Consider the following 27,770-nt stretch of genomic DNA (forward strand, 5'->3'; position numbering starts at 1 on the left):
GGTAAATTGGCCTGCAGCTCGTGTGCCGGCACAAATGGCTCTGTGTGGACGCGTGCCATAGGTTTGCCATCACAGGTCTATGGTTTTTTCTTTAATCTCCAGAAAATAAGAATGGGAATATGGATAAAGATTGGAGCAGCTGCTCTTGTTTCCATTCTTAATCCACCATAACCCTCAATCCTACTGGGTCCAGATCATGATGAAATCAAGTCATTTTGGCAGTGACTGTTTAGCAGCATGTATGGGAGGGGAGAAAGGGGGATGGGAATTAATGAAGGAAATAACAATAACAGAACTGGGAGGGACCTTGCAGTTTTTCTAGCCAATCCTCTGCTCAAGAAGGAGCCCTTATACCATTTCAGACAAATGGTTGTCCAATCTCTTCTTAAAAACCTTATAATGAGTGTGATTTGCCTTTCAGAACATCTTGTTAACATTCTTATTCCTAATCGTCCCCTGAAAAACAAGAAACAGCCCAAAATTATGGATTCTAGTAGGTAAACAACCATCTCCCCACAACTCTCAAAGGTTGCCCAACTCTGCCCAAGTTGACCTGATGTAGCAAGTCATAGACTAGGTTGAAGAGCTTCAGTTGAAAAAAGTGCATATAAGATAAGGAAGTGGAGAAAGTCCTTGTAAGTGTATGTGCTAAAGCAAATATCCAGAAAATGGCTTGTATCTGATTTCTGCAACCTGTAAACCATTGCAACATTTCCCACTAGGTTTCAACAAATAGGCACAAACATTGTTTTATGGCAGAGATGGGGAACTATGGCTCCTTTATGACTTTTGGACTTCAACTTCCAGAGTCATGCTGGCTGAAGAATTCTGGGAGTTAAAGTACATAGGTCATAAAAGGACCATAGTTCTCCATTCCTGTATTATGAGAAGAAATTTGATTAGGGTCCAGTTTTGGACCACTGACTAGCCCCTCTTTTTTTTCCTTCTCTTTCAAAATAGTTCAGTTATTAGCTTATTCTTTTTAAAAAAAGACTTTCAGGCAAATTAAGGTGATGTTGATTACAACCCTTCTAGGATCTAGAGAAGGGAAAATACCAGATATTGCCAGTCATTGAGTGAGAGACATGCATCATTAGCTAAGGTAGACAGAGTTGAGGGGAATTAAAGTCCAGTTCAAAGTGAGTTACAAAGAAAGATATGGGTTGATTCTGATTGGTTTAATCCATGAGCTCACGTTAGAATCACCATGTTATAATTTAATAAATCCAAAAAGAAATTAGTTTTGGATAGATCAATATTCAGACATATAGCATGAAGACAAGAGTCATTGTAACAGATCATCGTGTTTGGAAATGTAAAGCAATTGAAAAAAGATGCCAGGCAAAAGGTGCTAGATAGAATGACTAATGACAGAAACAAGAGCTTGTAAGAAATCAGATAAACAGTTAATTGATAAATAGTTCTAGCTAAATGAGGTTCATCTGGTTATGAAGACTTGGAAGCAACTGAGTGACTAGATATCCACAGATGTTTATTGGGTTGCAGTCTTAATCAAAGAGAAAATTATAATCCTACAGCAGTGTTACACAACCTTAGCAACTTTAAAGATATCTGGACTTCAACTCCCAGAATTCGCCTAGTTGGCTGGGAAATTCTGGGAGTTGTAGTCCAGACATCTTAAAGTTGCCAAGGTTGACAAACGTTGCCCAACAGTACAAATAGCTTCTCACCCATTCTCGCCCTCCAAATGATCTCTCTTACCATTCGTAACTTTGGTTTTAATTTTCACCCCCCTCCCACCAAACAGAAAAAAATTGGATGATTTTCAGATAGGTGTTAGCCCTCAGCAGAACGATGAACATAGAATGAGGAAATATCCATAAGTATGCAGCCTAGAGCCCAAGAGGAAAGGCAGGACATGAATGTAATAAGTACATTTATTTATTTATTTTCAATCCCTCCCATGTTGCAGAAGGGGGGGGAAATGAGATAAGGTGTGGTTTATTGTAATTTTTTTTAAATCAAACCCATGAACTAAATGGTTTTTAGATTCATTGTCTTATATGGTCTTTTAAGAGGATGGGGAAGGGACCAAAAATAGCAATAGCAGGAGCACTTAGCCTTATATACCACTTTACAGTGCTTTATAACCCTGTCTAAGCAGTTGTACAGAGTCAGCGTATTGCCCGCAACAATCTGGGTTTTCATTTTACCAACTTCAGAAGGATGTAAGGTTCAGTCAACCCTGAGCCTGTCAGGATCGAGCTGCTGGCAGTGAGCAGAGATAGCCTGCAATACTGCAATTCTAACTACTGCATTCTAACTGCTGCATTCTAACTACTGCTCAAACAATCAAGGTAGCACTTCAATCTCATAGTTGCAACTACCATCTTCAGTTTTTCTAACTCACTCTGGACTCCCTGTCTCTTAGCCCATCTTCTATACAATGTTTCACTGGCCACTTCGGTTTCAATATGCCAAAGATGTAAGCCTATAGATTGAAAGGAAGAAGTCATATATTTTATTCACTGAATCGCTTCAGCGGTGAATACAGCCCGGCTAATTGTCCTTCTTTCATCTTCACACCTTGCTGCAAGATTGATGCTAGCATATGAAAGTGAATACATATTAAGCAGGATAGAATTGACTAGTCTTGTTTAGAATAGAAGGAATATATGGAAATTTAATCTCAATACATTTTCTACTAGCTTATATAATGAATATTCTCCAGGCTTCATTCAGTACACTGGAAAATACTGAGGAAGGGGTGTGCAGATGTAGAATTTCTTTGATAGCTGAACAAAAGCAGCATTACCAATTCATGACATTTACTTTTATTTTGGATCTCTTCTAACAAGCTGAGACTATATATCATGGGAAGAGCCAATCTGATATTCATGAGAAATCTAATGTCATCATAGACTATTGTTCCACTCCCAAATTACTCTCTTAGGTGATGTTACTTCTTCGCCCCCCCCCCCCCCCCATCGCTGCAGTTCAGAGTAACACAGCATCTAGATTCAAATAATAGTTCTTTAATTGAAAGATTGTGTGAACTGGCAGCACAGTGTTGTGTTCAAGATACTAAACCAGGAACAGGAAGATATTGGTTCTAAGTCACCTTCAGCCAGGGAAGCACATTGAAGTTGTAAAGAAAAATAGGGTTGCCATAAGGAGAAGGAGAAGAAGGGAATATTATCTATGCCACTTTGAGCTCTTGATGAACGATGGGATATAAATCATATTAATATATTCATAACAGCAGGAATGGGTGAAGTCCATTAGCAGCCACTCAAAGCCAAACATTTCATTCAAATCATTGTATTGTTGGGAAGGATGACAACCCTCACCTGTTTGAAAGATCTTAAACATGTTTACACAGTAATATCCTAGTAAATGTAAAGGTTCTCCTCACACATACGTACTAGTCATTTCTGGCTCTAGGAGGCAGTGCTCATCTCTGTTTTAAAGCCGAAGAGCCAGTGTTGTCTGAAGACATCTCCGTGGTCATGTGGCCAGCATGACTAAACGCTGAAGGTGCATGGAATGCTGTTATCTTCCCACCAAAATGGTCCCTATTTTTCTACTTACATTCTTTTGAACTGCTAGGTTCACAGAAGATGGGACAAGTAATGGGAGCTCACTCCATTATGCGGCTCTAGGGATTCGAACTGCTGAACTGCCAACCTTTCTGATCGACAAGCTCAGTGTCTTAGCAACTGAGGCAAAATGTCCCCTTCAATATATCCTAGAGGAAGTATATTTGTTTGTTTTTATGTCACCCATCTCCCTACAAGGTGACTCTGGGTAGCTATGTATGATGTAATGAGGAGCCAATGTGTGGTGGTTAGGATGCTAGAATAGGACCAAGAGGTCCACGTTCAAGTCCAGCTTCAGCCATGGAAGCTCATGGAGTGACTTTGCCCAGGAGTTCATTTTCAGCTCTACCCACATCACAAATTTGTTCTTGTGGGAAAAAATACTGGGGGGAGGGGGGAAATCTTGTAGACTGCCTTGAGTGCCTGCATACAGTATAAAAATACACCCCTTTTCCCTCAAACTAACCACCTCACCCCATTCCTAAGAGGTATGTAAGGACAATCGTGCCTACTATCCCTGTCCTATTGTTCCCAATTATTCATACCTATTTCCTGTATTTATACTTATGTTTACTCTTATCTCTATTATCTTATAAGTGATTGACAAATCAAATCAAATAAATAAATAAAACTGACACAAATTTGCATACAACTCATGCAGATCTTTCATTTTTAACTTATAGAAGTTTTGATGAAACAGCGTTGATAAGTGAACTCATAACAATAAGAATAAGACTGAACAAGATTTAGACTGATGAGTTCAGAGATAAAATAAGTGTGTGATTGTAATTTGGGGAGAATTCACAAGATGAATGATATCAAAGACACCTATTTTATTGCAATTATTATATTAACTAGGGAGGTAAGTGATGGCAATTTATTTACAGGCAACAAATCTGTGAATGGGCTACTATTAAAGTTAATGATTGTATTTATATATAAGACCATGGCACTAGTGCCCGGCAGACTGGGTAAATGACCTGGAACTGTGGAGGATGAAAGGAAAATGGTGCTGACATTTGGACCTACTGTGCTAAGCAAGGGAATGAAAAGATAATGAGAGACCAAGAATTATGTGGGTTTCCCACTCTGCCTGAGACAGAAATAACACTTTGATGTGAGTCAGTGCAGGAAATGTTTCAATCCTAGTTCTTTGCAGTACAAAGTTCAGAGAAACCTTCTTAAAAAGGATAAAATGAAATATTCTGACAGGCTGATACTGTAAATCCCACCAATAAGAGGAACTTCTAATGCTTTGAATTTGGTACATTTCACTTGGAGGACAGTGCAAGAGATAATAGCTCTTATTATATATATTTTCCACCTTTCTTTCCTACCTATTTCCTAAGATAGAGGAGTATTATCTCTCCCCCCTAATTTATAAGAGAGACAAAAGAAGAAAAACATCTACCAAAATCTCTAAAGGCGTTCACTATGTATTTCTGGTATAGCACGATGGCAATCAGATTCATTTGCTCTCTCTTTTCTAATACCTATGGAGAAGCAAATATTTAGGCACAACTATTTGAATTCTTTTTTCTTGTAAGTTTCCCATTTGCAACCTAAAGGTTTTCTCTATATTTTAAAATTTCACTTTAAATTACAGACATGGGAAAACTGATTGTTTTATCCACCCAGAATAATTACCAGGGCAGACAGAGCGTGCGTGGCTGGCTCACTTGTTTATCGCCTAATATCAGAGGTCTCCAAACTTGGCAACTTTAAGACTTGTGGACTTCAACTCCCAGAATTCTCCAGCCAGAATAGCTGGCTGGAGAATTCTGGGGGTTGAAATCCACAAGTCTTAAAGTTACCAAGTTTGGGGACCCCTGCCTAATATCATAGTGATATGATGTAGGACAGGAGCCATTACTGCATCTCTCTCTCTTTGTTTATCTATTGGATTTCCACTTGGTCACTCGCTTGTCTTTTATTGAACAGAAGTGTAGTTGTAACATTAACTATTAATCTCACCGACACAGGATCCCTCAATGCATTTTGGCTCCTCTGCGAAAGGACAGATTGTACTTTGCCATCGCGGGCCTGTGGCAAACAAAACGTCTTTTTAAATTAGATGTGCATTTTAAAGCTTGGTTTTGTTTTCTTCACAGAAAGCTTTTCCTCACATCCCCATGTCCCTTTTGAATTGCTGGGCAGCCTTTTCCCATGGAGATCTGTTCATAGGGGGATGGAAATTATTTGTGAGGAAAGAAATAGCCCAGAGGTCCTGCCGCTTTCAATCCCTCATGAGAGCAACTGATTACAAAAATCAATCAGGCTTTCTCAGACCAGCAGTGCAGGGAAAGGTCAAAAAAGTCTGTAAGAGCCAGAGCACAAAGTCTTGCCTCTTTTGCACACTCATCTATTTTGCACATATTTACAATTAGGTGGAGCTTCCATCACGCTATTGTGACCATCCTTTTGCCTTTTTTTTTTTTGACAGCCCTACCAGTGGTGGGTTTCCAAATTTTTTCCTATTGGTTCTGAGAGCAGGCTTCGCGCGCGCAGGGCTCAAAGACTAATCTCTGTCAATGCTGGTAAGCTGAGCTGTTTTTTTAGCTCAGCTGAGATGCGGCAATCTGCTCTGCTGTTTGAATCAGCTGAGGTAAAAAAAACAAGGGAATATAAGAGAGGTAATGGCAGGGAAGGGTGGCAGGCCCAGCTAGAGGTGGTATTTTCCAGTTCTCCGAACTACTCAAAATTTCTGCTATTGGTACACCAGTACTGGTCCGAACTGGCTGAATACCACCTCTGCATCCCTACCCCTAATATGGAGAATCCTCAAATTACGACCACAATTGAGCCCAACATTTTTGTTGCCAAGTGATCATTTTGTTAAGTGAGCTTTGCCCCATTTTACCACCATTCTTGCCACATTTGTTAAGTGAATCCCTGCAGTTGTCCAGTTAGTAATATGATTGTTAACTGAATCTGGCTTCTCCATTGACTTTGATTGTCAGAAGGTCACAAAAGGAGATGACCCTGAGACACTGCAACTGTCATAAATACATGCCAGTTACCAAACATTCAAATGTTGATCACCTGTCCATGGGGATGCTGCAACAGTTGTAAGTGTGAAAAATGGTCATAAGTCACTTTTTTCAATGTCATTGTAACTTTGAACAGTCACTAAATGAATGGTTATGGGGCCAATCTATGTCGGAGTCTCTTAATGGATTTAAACATTAAGGCATAAAATAAAACAAAACAATGACAGATTGATCAGGAATAGGAGATAAATTGTTTTTGCTTCAAATTCTGTTGGCACTACTTGTTAGGATTTCAAGGATGCCAAATAACTCTCCAGTTCAACTTGGCATATTCATTATTGTTTTTATTCCAGTACTGTTTTAGGTGGATGAAATAGTTAGTGCTTCCTTTTTTTGAAGAGGGGTATTTATGCAAAAAGATTAACTTAGTGTTTCATTAGTCAAGGTAACATTAACTTGAGGGTGGTGTTTCTTGTTTCTTATTAATTTCTTAATAAGAAACAAGAAGACATTGCCTTGGTGGTGCAGTGGTTAGAGTGCAGTACTGCAGGCTACTTCTGCTGCCTGCCAGCTTACTGTGATTTGGCAGTTCGAATCTCACCAGGCTCAAGGTTGACTCAGCCTTCCATCCTTCTGAGGTAGGTAAAATGAGGTCCCAGACTATTAGGGGCAATATGCTGACTCTGTAAACCACTTACAGAGGGCTATAAAAGCATTGTAAAGCAGTATGTAAGTCTAAATGCTATTGTTATTGCTATATTATTGGCTTTCTGTTGGTCAGTTAGTGCCTTCAAATACTGTGTGCTGATTGTATATCAGTATGCCATCATATTATAATAATATATCACAGGCCAGTTTCTGGTAAAGGCTCTAAATCTGGTGCTTCCTAAGTGATTACATTCTGTAATGCAGGGGGCCACAACCCCCAGGCTGTGGCCAACCACTGGGCTGTAGCCGGTTCAGAACCAGGCCGTGGATGCAGTGGACGAGCGCACGCACAGATCCACTTCTGCATGCAGTGGGGGAGGGAAAAGTGTGCGCAGCTCCATTTGTGCGAGCGGCAGGCACGCATGTCCACTCGCGCAAATGGAGATGCATGCGTGCTCACCTGTCGCTGGCATGGAACCATCCCCTGCCCCCCCCCCCACCCAATGATCCACAAAGCCGGAAAGCTTGCTGTAATGCCACTATCTACAGAACAGAAAGTAGGACCTCTGATTGCTAGGCAGTTTGCATATTCCATATGCAAATCTGAATACAGAATGATTTGGAACATTGGATAAATAAATTGCTCTCCTCCGTATGATGTGGATTTCACTTTCTATTAAGCCAAGTCACTTAGGCCAATAAGTTCGCTATTGTGAGAGTTCCGTTCCAAAACATAAGGAAGGCACTAACCTGCTTGCCTCCAGTCGGAGGCCTCTTTCGGATCTTACATTGACCATATGGAGGGAAGGATTTGTAGATATAATCCTAATCTGTTCTCATGTACTTTTCCTTAAAAAGAAGCATAGCAGTCCAGTGAGAGTCAGTGTCACATGGAGGCCAGTGGGTTGGATTTGACTTAAGTGGTTGAACTTCAAATCTTTCTCTCACCAGCTGGCATTCTCTCCCTCTTCTAACCTGCTGGGATGAAAGTCAGAACTCAAACCTCAGTGATTATGTCTTATATATGTAATTTACTCATTAATTCTTTAAAGAACTATATTCTTGCTTCGGTTTATTTTTTAAACTCCACCATTGCTAATCCCTAACCCAGATGAGGAAAGAGGAGGAAAAGCATTAGACTCTGCAATAAGTTGGGTGAGATTTCAACGTCACATCATTATGCATCGAACCCCAACACAACGCTCGAGATGCAGATGTGTGAGATACTGCAGAACAGATGAAATGATGGTCAAGATGCTAAACTGTGGCCTCCACGATGGGGCGGGAATAACCCAAGGAACAAGAAGAAGACTCTTGCTTCTGCTTTTAATGATCAATTTCAGAAAATTACTCCGAGCATCATATTTGAAAGCTTTCATCCATCACCTATTTATCTATCTCTCTCTTTCTGTTCAATAACTCTCCATATCCATCTTTTATTCTAGCAGGCATTAATTGTGCATTCCTCCAAATCTGTCTATCCTTAATTCAGGTGAAATATTTTAATTTAGTTTTGTATCAGAGACTTATGCTTCTTCCACCAGATGGCAATCTCCACTTATTAAGATGTAAGGACGACCAAAGGGAAACTGACTCTTCATTCCACGGTACTTAGTTTTTGATCAGTGTTTACACCCCACATTTCAAATAAACATTAAAAACTTTAATGCAAGCATCCGTTTATTATCAGATGAAAAAGAAAAAAATCCAATACAACAGCTGCTTTTATAGATTCAGATTTAAAAGAAAAAAAAGCCCAAGGCTATTGTCAGGTTTTCTGATTCCAGACAGACACCCTTTCTCTGCTCAGTACAAACTCAATTAGAAGACAATAAGATCCAGAATCTGATTTATATGTAATATTTGATTCACGTGAATCCCTTCACACTGAATATATATCATTTTTCTCAATTTATTCAGTGCTGGGATAAAAAGAACCTAGAAAGATGGTTTAGATAAAGTTGGTTGTTTTCAAGGACATTTGAAGTTTCATATTCCAAAAACTTGGATTTGACTTCCAAGGTTGCCAAAATCTCAGAATCAAATGTAGCACTTCTCAATATTTGGGACAAATTTCATAGAGATGGATTGACAGATTCCTGAAAATGTTGCCAGCCTCTGACCAGCTATGGATCAGACAAAGTTTCCCCCTATGTCAAACATATCTAAAAATGTCAAGACTGAATCTTGGTTCTTCTATGTAATAGCTAAAAGCTCATCCTCTATATGAAAGGAGCTTCATCTTATGTTGTAGCAGATACAATCACAGCATTTAGATGTGGTAGCTTGCAATTGGTACTCATTGTGTGTTCTCAGTTGTGGATCCTATCAAAACTATAACTTAAGAATTCTCAAAATCATCCTCCTCCTCCTGTTTTTTTCAATGATAATATGCAAGCAGGAATTAATAAAGCTACTTAGAGAAGTGTACATTTTACTTAATCCAAATGATATAGTGACTGGACCAGAGGTGGTATTCAGCAGGTTCTGACCAGTTCTGGAGAACTGGTAGCAGAAATTTTGAGTAGTTCGGAGAACTGGCAAATACCACCTCTGACTGGAGTTTTTACAGTATCCTTCCCCTGCCACGCCCACCAAGCCATGCCCACAGAACCAGTAGTAAAAAAATTGGTATCCCACTACTGGACTGGACGCCATCAAAGCTGACACCAGCCAGAGCATAGAACAACACAAAAAAGTAGTGCAAGATGAGAAGATGTGGAGAGACCTGGCCCATAGAATTGCCAAGAGTTGGACACAACTGGATGGGTATCATCTTCTCTTTCTCCTTCTCCTTTTCCTTCTCCTCTTCCTCCTTCTTTATCCTCCTCCTCCTCCTCCTTCTCATCAATGTCTACACCTCATTTGCTGTTAACAATACCAAAAAAATAATCTGACATAATAAGTTGGGAACCCTACTGCTGAGGCCAAATGTTTATGGTACCAAGTGAAGAGGACATCACAATTTTTTCCCCTAGTTATCATGTCATTAACTCTTTCACTGCCATATTTGACTTTAATTGAAGTTTTTGTAATTCTCCTTATCTGCCCCATTCAACTTTAATCTGCATTGTTAAAAAAAATACTTGGCAAGCTGAGTTTAAAAATTAAAAAAAAAACCTTTGGTTTGAAGGATTTTCTAAACAAAGACACATGGCCTCTGCATCAGGTAATTTTGGTAAATATATCACATCTTATTTTGCCATATAATTGGCAAATAATGATGATTAAAATAGTTTTAAATTAATTTTTGTATTTGCGTTTTTCCCTTATAACCTTTTTATTAAATTACATCTTTTGATTTTCCCAAATGTTTTAGGGGCAAATTGAATATGGATTGTTTCTAACTTTACACCCTTCTGATGATATTTAAAGGGTGTGAAAATCTTTAGATTACTGTTATATTTTTGTATTTTATTAAATCCATTTTATGGCAGTGATTGATTTGATTTACATTTTATCTTTATCTTTTAATCTTTAATCTTTATTCATTTATCTTTTAATTATTCCATTATTTTTATAATGCATTAGGGCAAGAGTGTCAAACTCGTGTTGTCAGGGTGTTATCACGTGACATATCACAACTCCCCCCCCCCCTTTGCTAAACCGGGTGTGGGCATGGCCAGCATATGATGCATCTGGCTCACGGTCTGCAAGTTTGACAGCCCTGCATTAAGGAATATAACTGTGAATCTTAAAAAAAACCCACCTCCCCTTAATATACAATAAAATATATAGCAAACCTACTACAGAATTGTGGATTTTCTGTTCTACTTTTTCCATCCCAGTGTATTTTTTCTTCTTCTGAAAGATAGCTTTGGTTTCTTACGTTTCCACTGCTTTCCATTATGATTTTCTTTACCTGTTGCAGGTGGTGTGATGATTGTCTTAGGCCAAGGGTCTTCAAACTTGGCAGGTTTAAGACTTGTGGACTTCAACTCCCAGAATTCCTGAGCTAACATGACTGGAGGAGGAATTGTGGGAGTTGAAGTCCACAAGTCTTAAAGCTGTCAAGTTTGAAGACCCCTGTCTTAGGCTGTGATTATTTCCCTTGTTCCTTTTTGCTTGGGATGATCGTTGGAAAGCATATCCCAATGAACTAAGGTGAATATGGTTTGAAAAATACAGGTTACAAAGTTTTAAAAAATAAATAAAAAGGAAGGATCTGGTACCAGATTCAAAGATGTTCTAAGCCTGGGCTGTCAAACTTGTGGCCCACGGGCTGGATTCATCATACGCTTGCCACACCCCCACCTGATTTAGCGAAGGGGGAAAAAAGTTGTGATATGTCATGTGATGCCACCATGATGACGCGAGTTGGACACCCCTGTTCTATGCAAAGACGCAAATTTTGAAGGTTAGGTCTCCCAAGGGTTACGTAATTCAACACGAATTTCTAAGCAAAAATATTATAAAGTTGATCCTATTCAATAGAATGGCATATACTTTTGAATCACTTCATTAAAAGTGAGGGGCAAGCTCTCTCTCTCTCTCTCTTTTTGCATTGTGATGCATTCCTATCTTCAAATTGAGGTCTGCTAGTATTACTGCAAAATTCAGGGGGTAGCTAGGTCTCTTACCAGAAGTTCAGGCTATTTGCTTTCTTCAATCCTTTCTATGCCTGTTTGGTTCCTGATTACAAGGATGGCTTTCTTGGGAGCTGAACTACATGTTTTTATGCCCTTCTGAATGCACAAGTGAGCAACTAAAAGCATATTTCGCAAACATATATTTGCTCTCTCCGTTAACAAATTGAAAACCCCCAGTTCTGCAGGGTAACATTGCCTTCTAAAAACTGTATGCCATGCAATATCCAAAAAGCACTGACCATGCAAAATTGCAAGCGCAGCAGTATCTTGGCAGTTTCAAATTAAAACAGCCTAACAGATAATTAAGCCAGAATAACTATTGTGCTGAATGAACAGTAAATAAGCAGGAGGTTGAGGATAGAGGAGTTGTCTTTTTTTAAAAAAATATTTATCCTGGTTCATATTTTAAGAACTCTGGTCATACAGAGCACAGCTATTAATTAGAAGAGTTCAGATATCTGAATCAGAGGTGGTATTCAGCAGGTTCTGACCAGTTCTGGAGAACCAGTAGCGGAAATTTTGAGTAGTTCAGAGAACCGGCAAATACCACCTCTGACTGGAGATTTTACAGTATCCTTCCCCTGCCACGCCCACCAAGCCATGCCCACAGAACCGACAGTAAAAAAATTTGAATCCCACCACTGATCTGAATGCTTTCTTAGAGTTCAGCTGGCCTTTTGTTATATTTGTAATGTTTGATAGATGTCATTGTAGGTTAATAGCAGTGCAGAGGTGGTATTTAGCAGGTTCTGACTGGTTCTACTGCTTCTACTGCTTAGTGCAATCTTGAACTCTTGGAAAACGGTGGTCCATAAATTTAGCTAATTATAATAATAACTACTACTACTACTGTACTATCCTAATTTGAAGCTTTGTTTTTGTACTGCTATGGTTTACAACTAGGAAATCTTTATAACTAAACAATCTTTGTCAGGATTGCAATTGGAAGTAAAAAGCTCTGATAAAATGAATCCTGTTTTGGAGCTAGAGCTGTCAATCAGAAAACAATTCAGTTTATTTTCTTCCCTCTCCTTCTGCCAATTCTTCATTGCTTGTTTATGAAAACCTTGGAAAATAGATGTCGGTATTTGTTTCTTCTGAAGCCCCAACAGAAATCCAGGATTTAGAGAACAGAAATTCAATAGACAATGTGATTTGGAAAAGCCCAACTTCACTCTGGACAAAGACTGACTGATTTTGAAGCCGTTTGCATGGGCTCTGGATTTAAAATTCATCCAGTCAATAAATATTCTTAATATGTATATATATATGTAAGAGTATCCTTAGGTCAAGCTTGGCTTCTGAGATGGTATCCTTGCATTTTTCTTGGCAATATTTCATTAGTGATTTTTCTTTGCTCTCTTCTGGAATATTTCTTTCATTTCTCCTTCCATCCAAGAGACATGAAATTATCCTGCAGCTCTCCACCCAACTACTAACCCAAGACCAGGTCTTGGTTAATTTTCAAAATTAGACGGTCAGTCAGCTAGCTTCAGCTACCAGCAAAGACATCCTTGGTTAGCTATCCTATAATTACTATTGTTTCTGTTATCACTACTGTTCCTGCTGGTAACACATGGTCTATAGACATAATGTGATTAATACACTTTCCTCCATTCCCTGTATAATAGAAGATATTAAAGTATATATGAATGTATGTATATATGCATAGAAGATTTGGTGGAAGGTATTAATGTATGCAGGTATGTATGAATGAATAGCAAATGAAAAGATACCCGATTGAGTCCAGGTCTCTAGGATCTGCATATATAAAATGTAAACAGTACTACAGTCAAGAGATTCAGTTAAAACTGCAGATATTTCATTCATGTAAAATATGCATTAACAATCACCATAACAAGGTAACAGTCCTGGAAATGAACAAATGAGGACTAAATGTTCAAGACAGAATGGCAACCTGTGAGTTTTTCTGCATGGATACTCAGTCAAACAAGAAAACCCATGCACAGAACCTTCTTTTGTTTTTCTTTCCTAGAAAGATGGGGATTTATTGAGGATGACATAAGCCAGGGGTGTCAAATTCAAGGCCTGGGGGCCTAATCTAGCCCACGGGGTGCTTAGACCTTTTGGTGCTTTGGAAAATAGTCTGACATTCCCCACCCTCCTTGTCAAATGTCTTCTTAATAGCTTGAAGAAATGATCCATCTACCAGCAGAACAGCATCCTCTAACCATGAAGGAAGGGAAGCCACGCTGTACACGCAGAAATCTAATTGTGAATGAATGAGCCAGAATTCCTAGAGATTGGCCACTGGGATTAATTGGCTAAGTCACTGGATCCAGCTTAACTCTCCTTTCCTACTTCCATTTGGCCAGGTTTTATGAGCTTTTTCTTCAGTGCCAAACAATGCCTTTCAAGATCTGTTCTTTCCACTTTGGATAATAAAATTAAATCTGCCGCAACCCTTTCTAAGCAAACTACGGATCTACCATCATCCAAACCCACTTGTAGTCAATGGTTACAAATACATTTCCCTCTGGTATACAATATAATTTCTTGCTATAAATTATAACACGGCATTAATTTGAATTTTCATTTACTCTGTTTCTTTGGTCTATAATATCATGTGGGATCTGATTAATAACAATAGAAAAATTATTTCCCTTGGGGTTGGCAGGCTTGCCATGATTATAGTATGCACAAACCACAGCATTTATTATATCTAATTGTGCGTGTGTGCATGTGTGTGTGTGTGCATCACAGCATAAACCTCAAATATGCAATTATTAGATGAATTATTTATGCCATTTTCAAAAAGCTGCTCAATGGAACAGTGCAGGATAAAAGAATAAAAGAATTGTGCTTCTGACACAGTGATGGGGATACTAGTAACCCAAAAGTTTTCACTAACTTTGGCTCTACACAGCTCTCTTGTCTTTTGGGGCTTCACTGGATTGGGGACTTGGAGAATTTCCCAAATGTATAGAAAGCGGGAGCAAGTAGCAAGCACATAATTGTTGTCCAACTGGTATTTGAAAACTGCATCAGTTATTTGTGGAAGGGACTGTTATGTAAAGGAAGGGATTTTTATAACGTGTTTGGATGTCTAGTCCACTCTGCTAGCAGCAAAGAGATACCAAACACACTATCCTTTAGTGGTCATCTGGAGTTTTGCAGCCCAAGTCTCCACTGGTACTGAAAAAGATTTATGACCGATTGTAAGGATTGCCTCTCCTTCTTACTTAAGAAAGTGAAGACTCTTGAAATGATGTAGTTCAAAAGGAACCTTTTATTAAGCAGAAGTGATAACAATACATTCAAAGCAGCATTTGAATAGGCAAGACAAGTAGATTTAAAGCAGTAGAGTGTAAAAATGTTATTGTACCGGCCGTTCTGAGAAACAGGTAAGCAAGCATTCCCATGGCCATCTTCTGCTGGCTTTCAAAGTGAAACAACCCACATGGCCCTCCTCCCATTGCATTCCCTAAAAGGTGAGAAATTCTCAGGATGGGCTCCAGGATACAAGTTATAAAATAGCAGTTGTCACAGGCAATAGTAATGAATTGAATTCAAGGCCCCCCTTCTCCCAATTGAATGGCGGTATCACCTTTAGGGATCTGACACCGAATCATAAACTTGCAGTCCAGAGTGGAGGTTCATTCTCTGAGCTAGTGGATTTATTTTGGAACATTTTGTTTCTGTAGAAGGTTAGCACTCACCCCTCTCCTAGAAGAATGAAATATTTTGAGAAAGATTAAAAAGGCAGAATATTATTTTTCCCAAAGGGAGAAATGGAGAAACATGTTTTTCCAGACAGAAAGCAACCTTTGCCTTCCTTAATAGCCTGCAGCAGATGTCAGCACTTAAGAGATAGAGATAGATAGTTCTATTCATAAGCAAACACCCTCACCCAAGAGCCAACACAGAAAAAAGCCAGTAAACCACAATAGGAATTACCCAACATCCTTTAAGAACACAAACCCCTTCATTGCATCACCCCAAAGTTCAACCAAACTTAGCTCAGACAAACCCTCAGGATTTGTACTTTGCCTATAGAGCCAGCTATAACATGGCCCCGTGGGAATCTGATAACAATAGAATACCTGTTATTGAACAGGAAGCTCAAGTGCAAAGCCCAAGAGAAAGTATAAAAACCGCCCACTCTCAACTCCATGTGGTCAGCTGCCCAGAACATATGTGGCTTCATCATTAAACCACCTTTCCAATCACCCTCCATGTTTCCATGGTCTTTCTCCTGGCTTGGAAATGAACCAGATGGATATGTCTTCCCACACTACCACACAAAGCACTTATAAGCAGAAGAACACTGACAATGATATTCCCTAAATTATGCTGAAGGTGTTACCTAGCCTGGCCATGAAATGTTTTGGAAGCCAACTCACAAACTCGGTGAATGAACTTCTACTCTCCTTTTTAATCTTTACAGTCAGCTTCCAACAAGCAACATTAACAGGGAAATGGCAGAGACCTGCGAAGTGTGGCCATTGATATTGCATTTCCTGACTGTGGTGGCTTGCTTCATAGCCACAGCAGGAACGGACAATGTAAGGTTGGATGCAGTCACATGTTTCTTTTTAAGACTGTATCACTTAATGATGAATTGGCCAATCCCAATTGTAGTTGATAAAAGAGAACTACCTGTACTATAAATGGATCTTGTAGAAAGGAAGGTACCTAATCAGCTAACCCAAAGCATTGTTGAGCCTGAATTTTCTACTTCCTGAATGCACCTCCTTTGTCTTCCAGTGGCTGGCAGATCATAAAGGCCAGATCCTTCTTTGGGAGTCTCAAGGAATTATCTTTTTAATTTAATCAATATGAAGGCTCTTGATAGGTTTAGGTAGCTAAGTCTGATAACTTTTAGTTAATAAAGGCTGTGTTTCCTTTTCCTTTTCACCATATGTGGTGAAATTTTTAATTTGTGCTGGATTTCATAATAAATGTATTGAAACTGCAGATGGAGTTGATTCGGTCTTTTATGTAGCCTGGGGAATGGTTTTATCTGTGTGCCAGATTACTTTTCTCGTTTTTAAGTGGCGAAAAGAAAACAGTTCTGGAAAATGGATGAGTTTTTCTCTAAAAGGTCAGTCATTATGCTGGGATTCACATCTGTCCAAATTCAAGTTTTGCAATTGTCGTAAATAACACAATCAGGGAAACATGTTAGGTACTTCTCATAACAAGCTGCTATTGCTTGTGTGACATATGGCACATTTTTTTTGTTATTTAACTCTGCTCTACATTCAAAGATTGAAAGATTCCTCCATATCCTGGAGGATCACAGTTGGACATTGCATATCTCAAATTATATTATATCTCTGTACTGGCCAAGGTTTTACTTATCCTTAATTCATTTTCTCACCAGACAACCCTATCCAAGGAATCCCTACATTTAACTCCTGCTGAACCAACCAACTTCTCTTCTTGAAAATGGTCTGGATCCTTCAGCCAGTTCAGAACGATGCCAGTTGCATACAAAATAAATAAATAAATAAATAAATACTGCATTGTATTCCTATTATCTGCAACTTGTTCTGGTTGCCCATTCACTTCTGAGCTCAGTTCAAAGTTTGGTATCTATTTATCAGATGCTGAGTAGCTTGAGAACCGATATGTACTTGAATATTCGCCTGCGTGTCTCCTGGCTCAACTATGGATGCTTGTATTGTACGCTGATTTGATAAATTGCACTTTATATAATGGAAGCTTAGTGCCCTTTACTGATAAGTACAAACATCTCCATTTGTCTTCTGAGGTGAAGCTTCACAACCAATTTGTAAAGGCAGTGCAATATCCACTAGTTAATCCCTCCAATATCTCCATTCCTCCCTAGCCAACCTACAAAGCCTGGAAACTAATACCGTTATGGAAGACAGCATTAGTTGGTGTTATGTTCAGCAAACAAATCTCATTGAACAGGTGCAAATTAGGCATTTGCCTCTAGCAGCCTACAGCTGTGGTTCCTGCTGCTTCCATATTATTTTGTGCTGATCTGTTTATTAAAAAAAGAGGAGAAGCAGACACAGAGCCCCAGGTTTCTGCAAGTTGTGTCAGCTGATTATATTTTCATCTGCCCTGCTGAAGCTTAAGATAAAAATCTAATTAGATTATATCTGTAGGGAAGCTGTCGTGGAGTAGTGGATAATCTGAGATATAGAATGGGTGGTAATTCAGCATCCATTGTCAACTATGAAGTGAAGTATGTAGCATTGGCCAATAAATAGTATTCTCTTTTAGTGTAACTGATCTAACATGGCTATAATAGAGAATTGGAGACAACCCTCTGCACATTAATGTAAGCTCCTTAGAGAAGAACCTCAAAGATATACACATATACAAATATACAAAGATATACAAATATACACATATAGTAAATGTGAAACTTTCCCAATCTTTCATAGCTGTTCAGATCTCTGAGATAGATTAGTAGATCAGATGTGTCAGCTCATTTATCTAGCTTTCTGTTTCTCGTTGTTTTGGTTTTCAAAATGCTATGACCAAATTGAATCTAAGGGTGGGCAGTAGTGGTAGGATTCAATTTTTTTTACTACTGGTTCTGTGGGCGTGGCTTGGTGGGCGTGGAAAGGGAAGGATACTGCAAAATCTCCATTCCCTCCCCACTCCAGGGGAAGGTTAGTGCAAAATCACCATTCCCTCCCCACCTCACTAACCTGCTTTCCAGCTCTGTTCTCCTGCGCAGGGCAACAAAAGAAAACCCAGCCAATCAGCTGGGACTCAGGAGGCAGAGAATAGATGGGGGTGGGGCCAGTCAGAGGTGGTGTTTGCCGGTTCTCTGCACTACTCAAAATTTCCGCTATCGGTTTTCCAGAACTGGTCAGAACCTGCTGAATATCACCTCTGGTGGACAGGTGTTGTAATTACTTATTAAACAGTATATAATGTGGCCTTGGCCACATAGCCATTATTGCAGGAGAAAAGGAGCCTCTTAAAGGTGCATCTTAAAGGTGCATGCTGCTAGCATAACACATAGAGTCCATAATGGAATTCTTTTCATAGCTAGCTTTGGCTTGCTGGAGCAATTCAATCTTTGTGAATTCTACTCTAAATTAACTTGATGAACAGGCTCACATACTTGGTTAATGCATAATTTGGAATGTAACATTTGCACCTAATTCTTTGCATATTTGCAGATCAGCCAACATTGTGCATGGCTCAAAAGGCATAGAAATGTAGTTTTGGATATTTGTATTGAAATGTGAATTTTTGTGAGTGTGTTTTTTTTTTAAAAAAAAATGGATTAAAACACTTATAGGAATACATCTGGATGTGCTGTGGGGAAGGAAACTTTCCTATTGCAGTGAATAATGCATCCAATCTTAGGTGTGTATGTGTGCATACAATCATATGCATGCATTTGGCTCTCATTGATCCAGTCTAGAAGACTAAAAATAAGTTAACTTAAGGACTCCTTAAGAATGGGGTTTGCATTTATAGCCATATATCTTAATGGCATCTTTTTTTTGTTTTTCTTGAGAATGAATTTTTTCAGTTGTAACTAGGCCTAAGTACAGAAGTGAAATAATAAAAATCTTTCATTTACTTGCCTTTTCATTTTCTCCGTTGTTCAAGTTTAGATCAGAATTGCGTCCTGTACTCTCTAAAACAATAACACACCAAGGAAGGCTGGATTCTGTTTGGACATATTCTGGAAGAAGTGCTTTGACCCTTTTATGAATACAGCACCACTCCTTAACGTAGCCCCTTTTTGTTTCTAAATTCCAGGGATGCCTTTAAAAAAAATTACTGCTGCTCTAAGAAGAGGAAAAAAAGTAAAGTAATCCTCGTGGATTTTATTCCGCTAGTCATTGCTGACTCTTGAGGGCGGTCTTCATCTCCATTTTAAGACCACTGAGTCAGTTCTGTCTGAAGATATTCTGCAGTCATGTGGCTAGCATGACATTATGGAGTGCTGTTACTTTCTCACCAAAGTGGTACCTATTTATCTACTCACATTTGCATGCTTTCGAACTGCTAGGTTGGCAGTAGCTGGTGGGGGAGGATGGGAGCTTACCCCATCGCTTGAGACTTGGATATCAAACCTGGGCTGTCAGCTGGACAGCATCTTAACCACTGAGCCATTGCACCTAAAGTCAATGCATCTCTTTAAGCAATCACATCTTTTCCATCGGGATAGTTTTAAAGCCTGAGAGAAGTCAGGCTTGCTTTAATGACTGGTAGAGGGCTGTTATGCTCATGCAAAATACAAAGCATGTTATTAAAATAATGCACAACTTTCTGTGATATTGTGCATTTTCTCTCTGGTGACCCTCTTGTTGTGGTCCGCCGGTGGCCTGCGGAGCTGGCAGCAGAGTCGGACAGTGGGGAGGAACATGGGCCAGTCCTGGAGTCTGGGGAGAGCTCAGATGTGGGATCTGTGTCTGACACAGAGATAGGGCCATCTGAGAGTTATGTGCTGACTTCAGAGCTTCCAGAATCTGACATCAGCGAGGCAGAGGAATGGGGAGAGGCTGTTCCCAATGTGCTTTTGTGCAGAGCTGCCAGAAGGCAAGAACAGTTAAGACAAAAGAGGTGACTTGAGAGTAAGACTTGGAGATGATTGGCCCCTCCCATAAGACATAACGGAGGAGCAAAGGGACACAAGCCTTTGCAGGAAGCAACTTTGTTCATTCTGGCCGGTTTAAACTCTGAAGCTCCATGTTGACTTTGTGCTTTGTTTGGCCTTGTACAGCTAATTGGCAATTTAGTCATTGGCAGCATTTCAAGGGAGATAAAGGTGGGTGCTTATCAACCTTATCCCGAAAGACCGTGTCAGACTTCTGTTGGACTATTCATTGGGACTCATTACGGGCTGTGAATGCATATAATTCACAGCCATTGAAATAATAAAAAAAAAGATTTTGGGGAACAGCATGTGTTTGTTACTGTCTCAAGAAGCCTTGGTCAGAACACCTCTAAGAGAGGAGTTTCAAAATGGCAGCCTGTGGGCTGGGTGTGTCACGTGCAGGCCACACCCACACCAGCTCTGCAAAGACAAAAAATGTCATGATACATCATGTTACATCAATGTTACATGGTGAGCTTGACACCTGTGCTCTAAAAGGACCTATTGTTCTTCTTTGCCCTATAGCAATCCAGGAAGGAAGATACATCTAGAGGGACAACTGTTTATTGAGGGAAGGAAATAGGATGGATACAAACGTAGCACGTGACTGATGCAAGAATTATGCTTTCACATAGAAGCAAGACCAATTAAATTGTATATCCTTAGTGTGACCTACCTACAGGGATTCTTCTAGAGGAAGAATAACTATATTGAAGAAAAATGGGCTGGCTGCCTTTTCAAATTTGTACATTATAGATGTTTTTCTGCCTTCTCATCACAACAGTCATTTTATGAAGATCCATTTTAATAGGCATCATTATCCCACAGATTGGCAATAAAGTTTACAAACATGGTTATATTCTTTGGATGGGCTGACTTTTTTCTCAAGAATGCAGTCCTCAAATCATCTGCAGAAATTGCATTTATTTTCACCATGGAATAAAAGGAAAAGGAAGGCAGCTAATAGATTAACAGATTAACAGAGTTGGAAGGGACCTTGTACTGTAGGTCATCTAGTCCCACCCCTTGCCCAACTAGGATCTGTCTTCCTAGGAAGCAAAGTGCTTGATGAAGGAAAGATTTCTTGCTCTACTTTACATAAACACAATCTGTTGCATATACCTAAAATAATAGGTAGCAAGAATTGATCCTTTCTGATCATAACTTAATCTTATTTATTGGATAATTTTGCAAATCCCAGGGAATGGACTCCTTTATGGCCCATTGCCGTGTCAGCTTTGGAAGTCATATTAGCCTCAGAAGCTTCCACACTGCCACATTCTAGTACCTAGGAAATGTGGAGGTGAGATCTCATAGAGTGGAGGTAGTTAGTCACAACAACATCAAACTGATTAAAAAGCGTTCTCTTGCAGGTCCATCCTGAAACTTAAATCTAGGCAATATACCTTTTGCCTATTAGCCACCCACAGAAGAGAAGATCCAAATCTCCTGAAGATGATCCTAGAAGTAGAAAAAGGACTGAGGATAATAACTGTTAGGTAAGAGAACAAGGATGGATAATCGATAGCTTTTGGGGCAATCTCTAGCCTTGGAATGTTGGATCCAATTTTGGTCATCACAACATAAAAAAAGGATGTCAAGACTCTGGAAAATGCAGAGAAGAGCAACAAAGATGATCAGGGGTCTGGAGGCTAAAACATATGAACAACGGTTGCAGGAATTGGGTAGGACTAGTCTAGTGAGAAGAAGAACTAAGGGTCAGGATAGCAGTGTTCCAATATTTGAGGGGTTGCCACAAAGAATGTGTGTGTGTGTGTGTGTGTGTGTGTGTGAGAGAGAGAGAGAGAGAGAGACAGAGACAGAGACAGAGACAGAGACAGAATCTATTTTCCAAAGCACCAGAAGGCAGGACAAAAAACAATGGATGGAAACTAATCAAGGAGAAAAGCAACCTGAAATTAAGGAGGAACTTCCTAACAGTGAGGACAGTTAACTTGTAGAACAGATTGCCTTCAGAAATTGTGGGTATTCCATCACTGAAGGTTTTTAAGAAGAGATTGAACAGCCATTTGTCCAGAATGATACAGGGTCTCCTGTTCGTGTGCAGAGGGTTGGACTAGAAGACCTCAAAGGTCCCATCCAACTGTTATTGTATTATTCTGTTCTAAGATTGTGCCACCAAAATTTGCCAGCAGCTTGGATAACAAATAACTTTATATTTTCTCTCTCTCTCCCTCCCTCCCTCCCTCTCCCTCTCTCTTATACATATAGATATATTCATATATTTATTTCTATGTAAAGAATTCGAGTTTATTCTATACAGTGAAAAGAACTCAGGGAGAAATAATTTTATAAGAAAATATTTTTGAGGTTGGTTTTGAGTAAAAGACAACTAAAGTACTGTATATACTCGAGTATAAGCCTAGTTTTTCAGCCCATTTTTGTGCTAAAACCCCCTCGGCTTATACTCGAGTCAGATTCCCTCTGAAAAAAATGGTGTGGAGTCGCGCCTCCGGCGGCAGCGACTCCCAACAGCCCAGCCAGGAAGGGAAAGGCAAAAAGCGCTTTGCCTTTCCCTTCCCGAGGCGGCGGACTGGGGCCGCGCCGGCGGTAGTGACTCCTGACTCAGGGGCCTCCGAGGGAGGGGAAGAGAGTGACTCCTGCCTCCCACTGTCATCATCATCTTCTTCTTTTGGGTTAGTGAATCAATTAAACCTTTCATGATAGTGAGATCGTTTCCCAAATTAATTATTTTTATTTTTGAAATTTACCAGTAGCTGCTGCATTTCCCACCCTCGGCTTATACTCGAGTCAATAAGTTTTCCCAGTTTTTTGTGTGTAAAATTAGGTGCCTCGGCTTATATTCGGGTCGACTTATACTCGAGTATATACGGTAAGTTTTATATAGGAAATAACATGGTGAAAGGAATCTTTCCATTATATACAGAAGGCAAATCACCAAGGTATCTGAACTACAGAGGTCAAAAATGCAAAGAGAAAGAACTGAACTAATTGAGGAAGGCAGTAATGAAACCTCTGAGAATATCAGTCTAACCAATAGGAGGCAAAGTTACATAGAGACATACAATGTAAACATTTTAAAATAAGGATGGGACTTAAAAGTGTAGAGCATCTCCCTACATATATTGCCCCTAAAGTTTACAGGTGCAGAAAGCCAATGTAAGCAAACTTGACTTCCCATTAAATAATTGCAGCAGAATTTTTCATGTGTAGGAAATAAAATAAAAAATTAATATAATATGCAATGTGTGCAACAAACTTATGTAATACTTTGATCTCCCATTAAAAAAAACCCAAATATTCTGTTTCTACCTCCTCTGGAATATCACTGTATCAGCATGTTACCTACAGTCTGTGGCTACTACAAATGTGTAAAAAACAACAACAATTGCTATCTTCCTTTGTTAATGCTCTCTACATCTGTTCTGAACTTACAGGTGGGTGGGGTTTGTCAGTCTGAACTATGCACCCTGACTAAAGTACTGACAGCCAACGGCTTCCACAAAAGCAAAATCACCGGCTTGATCCACAAAAACACACTGAGACATAATGGAGACCTAGAGGATGAACAGACCTATGGAACAGCTGTCCTGCCCTACATAAGAGGTACTACAGACAAAATCAGTAAGATACTACACAGGCATCACATCAAGACTACCTTCAAAACAGACAGAAAAATAGCAGCCATCCTAAGAAACCCCAAAGATAAAATTGACCTGGAAAACCAAGGCATATATGAAGTCCCCTGTGCATCATGCCCGGCCACGTACATTGGACAGACCAATAGAAGAATAAGTACCCACCTGGATGAACACAAAAATGCAGTAAAAAAGCTGGAACACACTTCCTCACTAGTCCAACACATGAAAGCAACAGGTCATAGCATCAACTTCAATGGCACCAAAACCCTAGCCACTGTAGAAAACCCCAGCCACAGAATTATCAGAGAAGCCATAGAAATTGAAAAAAGACCTGAAAGCATGAATAGAAGAGATGATTCCACCAGACTGTCAATCATTTGGAAGCCTGCACTCACAAACAAAAAAATCTCCACACCACAAGCCAGGCAAACACCTGGGCACAAACAGATCCCCCCTGATATCTCCAGCTCAAACACACCCCAACCAGGCACCCAGATGAAACCTAGCTTCCTAACTAATGATAGCCATCCATTTACCTGGAGCCAAGCTGCACTAAAGGCCTCCAATACAGGAACACAATGTTGCCAGCCAATCAAGACACAAAAAGAGCCACAAAACAGACAGAAGATATTAGAAATACCAATCAAGCAGGACACAGCAAACTCCAAAACCAATAAACACAGACCAAGACTCCCAACCAATCAGGATGAAGAAAAAAACATTCTGGCACAGCAGTAGGCTAGCCCCAAATTAAAAACTGAAACCACTGTAAAAGTCTGACTCACAGACGAACACAATACAGAAGCCTGATGATGGCAGATGAGATTCTGCTGAAATGTTGCTACAACTTTAAAAGCACAACTACAATGACGTGGGAAAATACCCGAACAAAGCTGAATACCATACATGTAAGTACCCGCGAAAACTTAAGAAAATATGTATGTATGTATGCATGCATGTATGTATGTATGTATATATGTATGTATATGTATATGTATATAATTAAAATTTGCTGATTTAGCATAGGGATAATGTTCTCTAAGTTTTAATCTGCTTTCTTTGCTGAGATCAAGATGGCTTGACTAAATATTCAGACTGAGCAATTTGCAATTAACCTGTCACTACTTGCAACTTGCCTTTAGTATATGATTATATTTGCATCTGCCAGATTGCAATCCACTTATGTTAATATGGACAATCTCAGAGGAATTAGCTATAGAATTTTTTTATGCTTCCTTCTGACTACTTATTATCTCTTTCTCTGGAAAAGATACTTGAAACATATAAATCAGGTATTGATACTACTGAAATTTTCCTGTCAGGGGATTATAGTGTGACCTTATATTCACATTTCCATAGCATTCAGTTGGACTGATTCACTGTTAAAGGGGTTTAAGGATTGCAGCTTTGTCTGATTTACCCTTGAGTTCCATTTCTTCCTAAACATAGTTGAAATAAAGCTTTCTACAAAAACAGATTGTGCTTACTGTATTTGGACACAAGTCTTGGAATAGAAACAACGAAAAACAGCATTCAGTAAACATATTGGTTGGAAGTATTTTTTTCCTCTTTCAGTTACCGCTCCAGGAGCCCAATTTAGTATAATTTTTGTTAGCGTATAAATGTATATTTAAAGGAGCTGCTCTTTTGCTTTGATTATATGATTAACTGATTATTGTGTTTGAGATCCAATTGTGATCTCTGCAACCATATGTTCTCTGTACAGGCTGTCCCTCCAATAGGGTTCCTTTAAGCCATATTTTTCAAACTCGTATTGTTGTTTTGTCTCTATCACTTCCTTATTCCTTTGATATGTGAGATTCCATTAACATTCCTTTTTTAAAACTATAAAATCATCTAAGCAAGAGATAAAAATATATCAACAACCCTCCATGGTAAAGAATTGTTAACAGAGATCAGCTTGGCTAAAAATATAAAGTTGCATTTAAATTAATATTTTAACCTTTCTTATGCTGAAGGATAATTTCACAGTTCACTCGACTATTGAGAAATTATTGCTATTTACATTTTCCAAGGCAAAATTAGAGAATATTCAGGTTTTACATTAAGTTGTTTGCTCTTTCAACAGACTCCCCCAAAATTACTTCATACTTTCTTTCAGATTATACAAATAATGTTCTGAGCATTCAGGCAGTTGATCAAAACTCAAAATGTGAGATTTCCCTACCATATAATCTTCCCCCAAAGAATAAAGTCCAGTAGACCATCTGGATCTCTTAGATCAACTGTGGTAAATTTTGGATGGAAATAATGAGTTTCCTCAAGGTTGGTTCCAGAAAAAACACTCCTTGATCTATTTTCACACCTCAATCCTTGTATCCCATGAAAAGTACTGATATTCAAATATCAGGTTAACTGCTATTTGTGGAAACCTCGTTCAGCCTTGTTCTTAGTATCAGGTATATTTGCCAAGCTAATGGTGATCATTATGGCCCACCTCGGATCCTGAGAGATAAACATGTATCTGGATAACTTATTGATCAGAAGTGTGTCAATTAAAGAAGAACTTGTTCATCAGGTGAACAAGAAAAACAAACATAAGTTTTGCATGGGAGTTTAATAAAGAAGAGGAAAAAGTGTTGGCGGGAATGTTGATTGATTGTTGCTACCAGCTATTTTCTGACCACTGCTCACATAGACAATGACTGGAGTGAGTTAGAGGAGGACTGGCAAACTAGGACATTGGAAACTAAGTCCTATGAGTTTATACTTACTTAAAGGAACTAAGTATACATAATCTGCAGGAGACTAAATGGAGATACTGTAGCAATTTTCCCCTTTCCCTTCCTATAGAGAAAGGAGTGGATATGTCCTTTGATGTTCTGGAGGGCAAGTCAAGTAATATAGGGTTGAAACAACAGGGAAATAGATTCAGATTAGTTACTTGAAGAAATTCCTAAAGGTAAGAGTTAACCGTTGGTGGAATAGGTTGCCTCATGTGGACAAAGCTTTGGAAGACTGAGCAAAGAAACTCGACCAAGGGAGTGGTGAGATAAAAGACATCATAGCTTACAATTGTATAGTGAATGGGGCAAAAGACTCAGAATGGACCCTCCCTACTTTCTCAAACTATGAATGAAACTGTGTGTGGGCAAGATTCTGTCAATGCAGATTTCCAATACAGTAGAATGAGCTCATGTAGTTGTGATTTCTATCTTGTTTATCTTAGAAGGGCAACCGGCTGGGGAAATCTGGGAGCTGAATTTTAGACATCTTAAAGTTGCTAAGTTTGAAAAACCTTGGAATAGGTGATCATGAAACAGTACTGTTTTAAACAGACTTGAGTTTACCTTATGTTGTCAGCCACTGTGAGAAAACTGCTCGCTTGGTGGAAACTCGGTGAATTCTCCATTACAGACATTTCCAAGGATATAATTTTAGCCATAGTGTTCTTTATTGCATTGCAAACAATTTTTGTTGTTAAATCTATTGACTGGGCAATGCTTTGGAGCCTTATCATCAGAAAGACAATATAAAAACCAGAAGGATAAATAACAACTAAATAAAAAAACAAGCATTTTGGAGTGCATTTTCCACTATGTGCAAAGGTTTTGTACATTCATTTCTTGCATTATTACCTGCTTTGCTAAAATTTGCCAGGTTTGCTGATGTATATATAATGTTGTTCCACTTTATGTTAGCTGAATTTACACTGAACTGTATCATAAGTGAAATTTCATGAATTATTTGCTTGCGTTGATTCAACTAGTGAAGGAAACATATACAATTAGACTTTGACTTTTCTGCAGCTATCGGCACTCTGTTCTATTCTG

The sequence above is a fragment of the Notechis scutatus genome, chromosome 2, assembly GCF_049901735.1.
Source record: "Notechis scutatus isolate UNSWTSFEM ecotype Mainland chromosome 2, rNotScu1.2, whole genome shotgun sequence".
Lineage (NCBI taxonomy): Eukaryota > Metazoa > Chordata > Lepidosauria > Squamata > Elapidae > Notechis > Notechis scutatus.